This window comes from Hylobates moloch, unplaced genomic scaffold (assembly GCF_009828535.3).
Source record: "Hylobates moloch isolate HMO894 unplaced genomic scaffold, HMol_V3 SCAFFOLD_20, whole genome shotgun sequence".
Classification (NCBI taxonomy): domain Eukaryota; kingdom Metazoa; phylum Chordata; class Mammalia; order Primates; family Hylobatidae; genus Hylobates; species Hylobates moloch.
Window position 1 is genome coordinate 5,944,962 of NW_026652295.1, and position 8,048 is coordinate 5,953,009.

At 37.8% G+C, this 8,048-nt stretch overlaps 1 pseudogene; it reads right to left on the reverse strand.

The window, feature by feature from the left end:
* Positions 1-6,925: 6,925 nt before the first annotated feature.
* On the reverse strand, positions 6,926-7,227 carry LOC116460412 (snRNA-activating protein complex subunit 5-like; annotated as a pseudogene).
* Between the last annotated feature and the right edge of the window lie 821 nt (positions 7,228-8,048).

Consider the following 8,048-nt stretch of genomic DNA (forward strand, 5'->3'; position numbering starts at 1 on the left):
GATGTTTTATATAACCAAATAGAAATCTGAAATTTCCATTTCATTGTACTTGAAATATCCATTTCTGCTTTTTTTTTTCTTTGTAGAGATGGAGTCTTGCTCTGTCGCCCAGGCTGGAGTGCAGTGGCACTATCTTGGCTCACTGCAACTTCTGTCTCCTGGGTTCAAGCGATTCTCCTGCCTCAGCCTCCCAAGTAGCTAGGACTATTGGCGCATGCCACCATGCCTGGCTAATTTCTTTTATATTTTAGTAGAGCCGGGGTTTCACCGTGTTGCCAAGGGCTAGTCTCAAACTCCTGGGCTAAGGCAATCCACCTGCCTCAGCCTCCCAAAGTGCTAGGATTACAGGCATGAGCCACCGCGTCAGGTCCATTTCTGCTTATGTTTCCTCTGCATCCACTCTGCATGTCATGGTAGAAGTCCTAAGAGTGATTCATCTGCAATGTGTCCACTTGATCTAGAATCTCAGAGGGCTTATTTTACGTGTGTCCAGTAAAGGAAAGTGACAGGTTTGAAATTCACCTGAAAATGGCTACATAAATGAAGAGAACATGTAACTTAAAACCAAATAAAATTGAGGGAGATAATAAATGTCAATTTGGTATTTAGCTCTTTCTGTCATGACATAATTTGAGTTCTGCCAGAGACGGTTTTTTTTTCCCCCACAAACTGAAAGATGTCTCTTTTAATTTCTCAGTAACGGTGGGAGCAATGTTAGATGTCTATTCTTAGCCTTCAACCTTTATTTTGCTTTTCCCTTGGAAACGAGATTATCTATAAAAATATAATAAGGCAGACCCTCATCTGTACTTTGCAAACAAATAAGAAAATTAGGTTGTTCTCCTTTCAACTGTACTTTTTAAGAGAGAAGGAAGACAGTGGAGAACACATCTTAATTGAATTAAAAACCACATTATTTTTATAGATGTGAGTTTAAATCATTTTCGTTTAAGAATTTTTAATGTTCATTTGGAAAGTCTTATATCTTAAATAGATTTTTGTAAATAAGTACATTGGGTTAAACGTTAATTAACTTATACATGAAGCACCAAATAGTTAAAACCATCTGTCATAAGCCTGAGATACCAAGAACTTTACTAGGTTACCCTGAATGTCTTCCAATGGTTACCTCCGACATTTTCTGACATGCTTCCCAGAACCTGGGGACAAAGGAACATCTGGCACCACATATAAAATTTACCATTACATAAACCAAAGATGCTGAGGGCACCCTCATGAAAGCAGTACACTGCAAAGAAATTGAGTTTCAACGGTGATAGATCACAATTTGATTTGTGCTGTTAATTCTTCCAAGAAATTTCATAAACAAATAAGGCAAAATCACATTTATGTAACATTTTATCATGTACAGATCCCTTTTACATTCATGGTTTCATCTGTCTTCTGTAAGAATTCTGTGAGAGAGATAGCCATACCCATATTTTGTTTTTAGATGAAAAAACTAGGCTTAGAAAGATGAAGGGCTCTGACTAGGTCACACAGCTAGTAAGGGTAACACTAGTGGTTCTCAGGTGCTCTTTTCACCTACCTGATGGAGCCTCAGGTTGGACTGAATGGCTTCTTCAGGGAACCACTTCCAGGTTACAAAGAAGTGGTACCTGATTTGAGTTCTCTGGAAACAGTATGTTCACAGACCCCAGAAACAAAGAAATGAAGGCAACTTTAATGGTTGGGGAATGTGGAGAGGAAGAGCACTGAATGACAGAGGCAAGACCAGCTGAAGGCAGAGCTACCCCCAGAGAAACATGTGGCCTTTGTTAAATCACTAGGGACAGGCAATAACTTTGAGGACATTTGGGCCAAATACTGTGCGAGGTGCCCAAATTCCTCACATAATTTTCTTAAAAACTTGTTTCCCAAGTGTGGAAAGATTCACTAACTCTCCCAAATCTACATAAATGGGAAGGAGAAATGGCATATTTGGTTCTCAAGCCCTCCCTGGCCTCAGTGTCCTCACTGACTTTGTTGATTTCTAACAGTCTCTTCCATCTCTCAAATTCTGAGTTGGCTTTAGTACTACTGATATGGTTTGGCTGTGTCCCCACCCAAATCTCATCTTGAATTGTAATCCCCATAATCCCGTGTCCTGGGGGGGACCTGGTGGGAGGTAACTGAATCATGGGTACAGTTCCCCTATGCTGTTCTTGTGATTGTGAGTGAGTTCTCACTGGTCTGATGGTTTTATAAGTGTCTAGCGTTTCCCCTGCTGTCTCTCATTCTCTCTCCTGTCACCCCATGAAGAGGTGCCTTCCGCCGTGATTTTAAGTTTCCTGAGCCCTCCCTAACCATGCAGAACTGTGAGTCAATTAAACCTCTTTTCTTTATAAATTACCTAGTCTTGGGTATTTCTTCATAGCAGCATGAGAACAGCCGAATACTACAGTTCGCTAACAAATCAAACTCTCCCGGTTGACTTCATTCCCCGGTAATGTGGTTCTTTGATAATTTGAAATTTAAACTAGTAAATTGTGAGGTATCTCACAGATCGTTATGGCTCAGTCGTATTAGTTTCCTGTTATTGTTGCCATTGTAAAGGCTTTGGTTTCATTTGTTTTCTTTTTGGCTTTAGGTTTTTCTAATTACTTACTAATATCTAATCTAGATATTCTTTATTTCACCAAATCATGCATTTTGAAAGACTACTCATATTTTCCTGTTGTTTTGCGATCCAAATAACATACCATCAGGCAATCAGAATAACATCCTTTCTTTTTACAAAGACTGGCCAGTTTTTAGTTATCTTAGAAAGCAACTGAATATGGTCTCCAGTATGAAACATAAAACACTTTTTGTTTTGTGCCAAATTTGGAAAATTTGCAGCCTCTAGTTCTTCAAATACTTTTTCTGCCCCATTCTCTCTTTCATGTTGGGATCTTAATTAAATATATGTTATGACTATGAATATTGTGCCACTAAAGCCTGTTCATGTTTCCCCCAATCTTTTTGTGTCTGTTCTTCAGACTGAATAATTTCTATTAATCTATTTCTGTTTATCTTTTTCTTATGATACCTCTAATCTGCTGTTAAGCCCACCAGTGAATTTATTATTTGAAATTTTATTTTATTGATTTATTTTTGTCCTAGAATTTCCATTAATTTCTTTTTGATCCTTTATTTTCCCTATTAAGATTTTCCATATGTCCCTATATGAGATTTCCTATGTATTCCTTCATTATGACTAAAGCAGTCTTTATCTTATTGAGCATGGTTATAATAACTGCTTTAAAATACTTCTCTAGTAACTTTAATATCCAAGTCATCACAGAGTTGATCAACATTAATTTCTTTTCTCTGGAGCATGGGTCATGTTTGACTGTTTCTTTGTATGTATGGTAATCCTGCATTGCATCCTGGACATCATGAATGATATTTTGTAGACACCATGAATTTTGTTATGTTCCCCCAAATAGTGTTGATTTGCATGTTTGCTTATTTTAGCAGTTAGCTCACTTAACTAAGTTTATTCCCATTACAAGAAGTGAAATTCCCAAACCCTTCATTTTAAATGGCTTCTTTGAAGCACATGAAAACTCTGATATTAATCAGCCACTTCTTCTGAACCTATTACCTGAAAAAATATTATTCCACCTTATAGCAAATCAAATAGAGGGACCTTAGTAGATGTTTACAGAGATCTTTAGTTTATAGAGACTTCTCCTTCAAATAATAATAATAATAATAATAACAATAAAATTCTCTTATAGCTCTTCTGTTTTCCAAAACTAAGGGAGTTAATCAATTTGTTAGATTATGAAACCATATGCGTCTATAATTTTATCAGTTTTCGGGTAGGTATTTAAACTCTATAAACCAGATCATCATTTAGGGGATATCATATGACATTGTACTTAAATGACTTATACTTCTTGGATGAACCAAATTTGATCTCCAAGAAAAGTCTTTGATTAATGAAACTACATTATTTATTATTACACAAATCATAGAAAACAAAAGAGTAGCTTTTAACAAAATTCGTCCATGTAACACAGGGTGAAGGACTGTAGGGAATAGATCCAGCAGACAGAAAAAGAAATCTACATTCTGGGTTGGCTGCAGAACAGCTCAGACATGGCCAACTCCAGCTTGGGCTCCAGACAGTTGCACCGGTGCTCTGCTGGGAGATTTCAGGATAAAGCAATTTTGCAAGAGAAGGATCATCTTGAGATAGGACTCTGAAGTTTTTATTATTCATAGTACTTAAAGGTCTGAGATAACATATTTGAAGAACCCAAAGCAAGATGCTCAAGACAAATCAATTCTTACAGTTGGTCTCAAAAATAGATGCACATAACTAGATGTCAGGACCAGGTTTTCTCCTGTTGCAGGGTTTCAATAACCAATAATGCTTCACTGGAAAACAGCTGCTCACAAGTCATTTCATAAGCACCTTTTTGGGTTAGTAAACAGTCTTCAATAATTGTAGCTGATCCATACTTAATTTTGCTGGAAATTGTTTTGCTTCTTTCTAGAGAAGCTTCTATTTATCAATGTAAGGAAGAATGCAGAATCTCCACAGAAAAGAATTTAATCTCTAGGAATCACTACTCTAGAAAATGAGAAAAATAAAACCACTGAACTTGTCAATAGTAGAAGATTACTTAAAATGTTTTCATCCACTCATTACTGAATTTCATGTAAGAGATGCATAATATTTAGAACTAAAGAAAACTTTACAGATCACATAATCAAACCCCTTTTATTTCCAGGCTTGGACACTAAGGCCCAAAGCAGAGGTTTGCTTCTGCATCTACCTGTGTGCTAGCTGCTCCACTATGTCCTTAAATTTACCTCATAAGGCTTTTCTTTTTTTCCTGAGATAGAAACGGAAAAGAGAAAGTGCAGGGACATAGAGAATGCATATTTCTCACTTTAACAATATTGCCAAAATGCCCATGAAGATAGTCACATTGGTTTATGCACCAACAAGCATGTATGAGAATGCTGGCTTCCCCCCAGTTTCATCAGAACATACTAACAGACAAAACTGATTTTAAATCATACGCATTTTTCTAAAACTCATATCTCATTGCTTTAATTCCTCTTAGCACTAGTGAAGCTAAGCAACTGTTAATGTGTTTAATTAGATAACTGCGTTTCTTTTCTTTTCTTTTTCTTTTTTTTTTGAGATGGAGTTTCACTCTTTCCACCCAAGCTGGAGTGCAATGGCCCGATCTCGGCTCACTGCAACCTCTACCTTCCAGGTTCAAGTGATTCTCCTGCCTCGGCTTCCTGAGTAGCTGGGATTACAGGTGTCCGCCACCACACCTGGCTAATTTTTGTATTTTCCAGTAGAGACAGGGTTTCACCATGTTGGCCAGGCTGGTCTCGAACTCCTGACCTCAGGTGATCTGCCCACCTTGGCCTCCCAAAGTGCTCGGATTATAGGCGTGAGCCATTGCTTCTCACTAATAACTGTATTTCTTCTGTGAATTTCTTATTCTTTGTCCATGTATTATTGGTCATTTGTTTTTACTAATTAACTAGTGTTACTCTTTACATATTGCAGTTATTAATTCTTTTAACTGTTACATATGCTGCAATTTTTTTTGTCTGTTTCCTCTAAGAGTAGCTCAACATAACTTTAATGAAATGCTGATTAACAAAAAAGGGTATCCATGTTTCTCTGAGAACCGTTACATAAATTCTGCTTGAGAAGGTTATTTGTATTTTGTTTGGCTTTCACTGTTGCTTTGGCAGGGAAAATTAATTTTATAATATTAAGCAACTACTCATTTCACTGTATAGTCAGTGGAAAAGGGATGGTATGCAGAAATGAATCTCTACTTCAGATCCCAAGTATCAACAACTCTTATTCTGTAGCTGTCATCTCTGTTATAAAAATCCAGTCTTCCAAGCACGGCACACTTCTTCTCTAAGGGCCAGAAATGAATTTCAAACTATCCTGTTGTATCTTTTCATCAGAGGAGGAACTGCTTCTTCTTTTTTATTTTTTTTTGAGACAGAGTCTCACTCTGTTGCCCAGGCTGGAGTGCATTGGCAAAATCTTGGCTCACTGCAAACTCCACCGCCTGGGTTCAAGTGATTATCCTGCCTCAGCCTCCAGAGTAGCTGGGATTACAGGCGCATGCCACCATGCCCAGCTAATTTTTGTATTTTTGGTAGAGACAGGGTTTCACCATGTTGGCCAGGTTGGTCTCGAGCTCCTGACCTCAAGTGATCCACCCACCTCAGCTTCCCAAAGTGCTGGGATTACAGGCGTGAGCCACCGCGCCAGGCCAGAACTGCTTCTTTTCTCTTTTGCTATCTAGAAACCAGCAAACTCCATGATGGCTATTTATCTATAATTTATTTCTAAGAACATTCTACCAATGACATCTCAAGCGAGATGTGATAACAGCCACACAAAGCAGTCTACAGCATGCAGCGTGTCTCAATGCCTCTGAGAAGTAGCAACAACTTTTGTTCTCAGATGGCCCTCAGTCCTTCCCCATGTCATCTTTCTGTCCTAGACTGTGGCCTAACTGCTCACAAGGATTCAATGGCATGCAAACAGCTGTTAGCTGGTTTTCTTAAAAGAGGTATTGTTGATTGGAAAGATTGGCTCATATTTAAACTCTGCCCTTTTTGCAAATGCCAGATTTTCTCAATAGTATTCCAGAGGAAATTTTGTTTTGAACACAGTTACTGAATTTGATCAGACTACAGACATAGCACCACCCATATTGCTCAATGCTAAGACACAGCATCTTTGATTTTCTGTAGGTCATAACGTTCTGAAGATTGAGTTATTGATGAGCAATTTTTGTAACTACACATCCTCCTATAGTTCTTGCTCTCCATTCAAGCAGGCCCTAGGGCTCAAGGCAAGATGATTTCCTTGGGGAGAAAGAGCCCGAGACTTAGAAATTTAATTTGTATAACGAATCCTGGCTTTTTCCCTCCTTTAGGGATCTGATTCTTCTTTCTCTTCCTCCTCTTCTTCTGTCACAGGACTCTATGCTCCACTCCAGTGTAGTTTGGTTGACTGATGCTTCATTGTCTATGGGCACCGACATGACGTGTGACTGTTCAGGTGCATTTGGAGAAGTTGGAGAAGACAGCACCTCATCCCCTCTCCTAGAACTAATCATTGATTGGAGGGCCAATGCTTCAACCTTGATGTGATTCAGCAGGTCATGCAAGGGCTGCCTTCAACGGGAGCAGGGTTTCCTCCTCCTTGCGCAGTTCCTGACCCCAGCTCAGCATGTTTCCTGGTGGCACTGCTGCCCGCCACAAGGCCCAGTGCTGCAAATATTTTTATATAATTACATTTGTTCATTTAATTTTTAAGTGTCTTTTTAATAGAGAAAACAATAACTTTATGAGCTCAAAATCTGCAAATCCCTTGTATTTTCTAAAAGTTTCCTCAATTACAAAAATTCCCCTTATGTTTTATTCTAATATTTTATAAATTTTGTTTAGCTTGTTGATTTTGCATCTGAAATTTATTACAATAAAATAAAGATAAAATTTAATATTTTCCCTCAGATGTATTGCCAAGTGTCCCAGCATAGTTTGTTGAATATTTCTTTTTTATCTGCTGATTTGAAATGCCAATTTTCTCATACACCAAATTTCCATATAGATACGTGGCTGTGGCTCTGTCCAATATTCTTTTCCATTGATCTATTGGCATATTCCCATGCCACCATCTATGTTCAATTACTGCAGGATGAATATATATAGATATATGTATATCTATCTGTCTATATCAGAGCAGTTCTCTCTCATTGTTCTTGTCTTTTAAAATTATTATAGTTATCCTTGCCCACTTACTGTTCAGCATATTTTGCTTCCAGTAATTGATTGTAAGAAATGAATGTAATATTTTTTTTAAATGGCTCTGATGTTGAAAAGACTGTAAAAAAAAATGAAGTACACATTGGCCAACTTAGCATACCTTTTGAAAGATATTGTTTAAGATTTCATATTGATCTTGCAAGATCATTCCAGGGAAATAAGTGTGTTATTGTGGTGGATACATCCACCACAGTCTCACCATTTGAGGATGTATCTCATCATTTTGA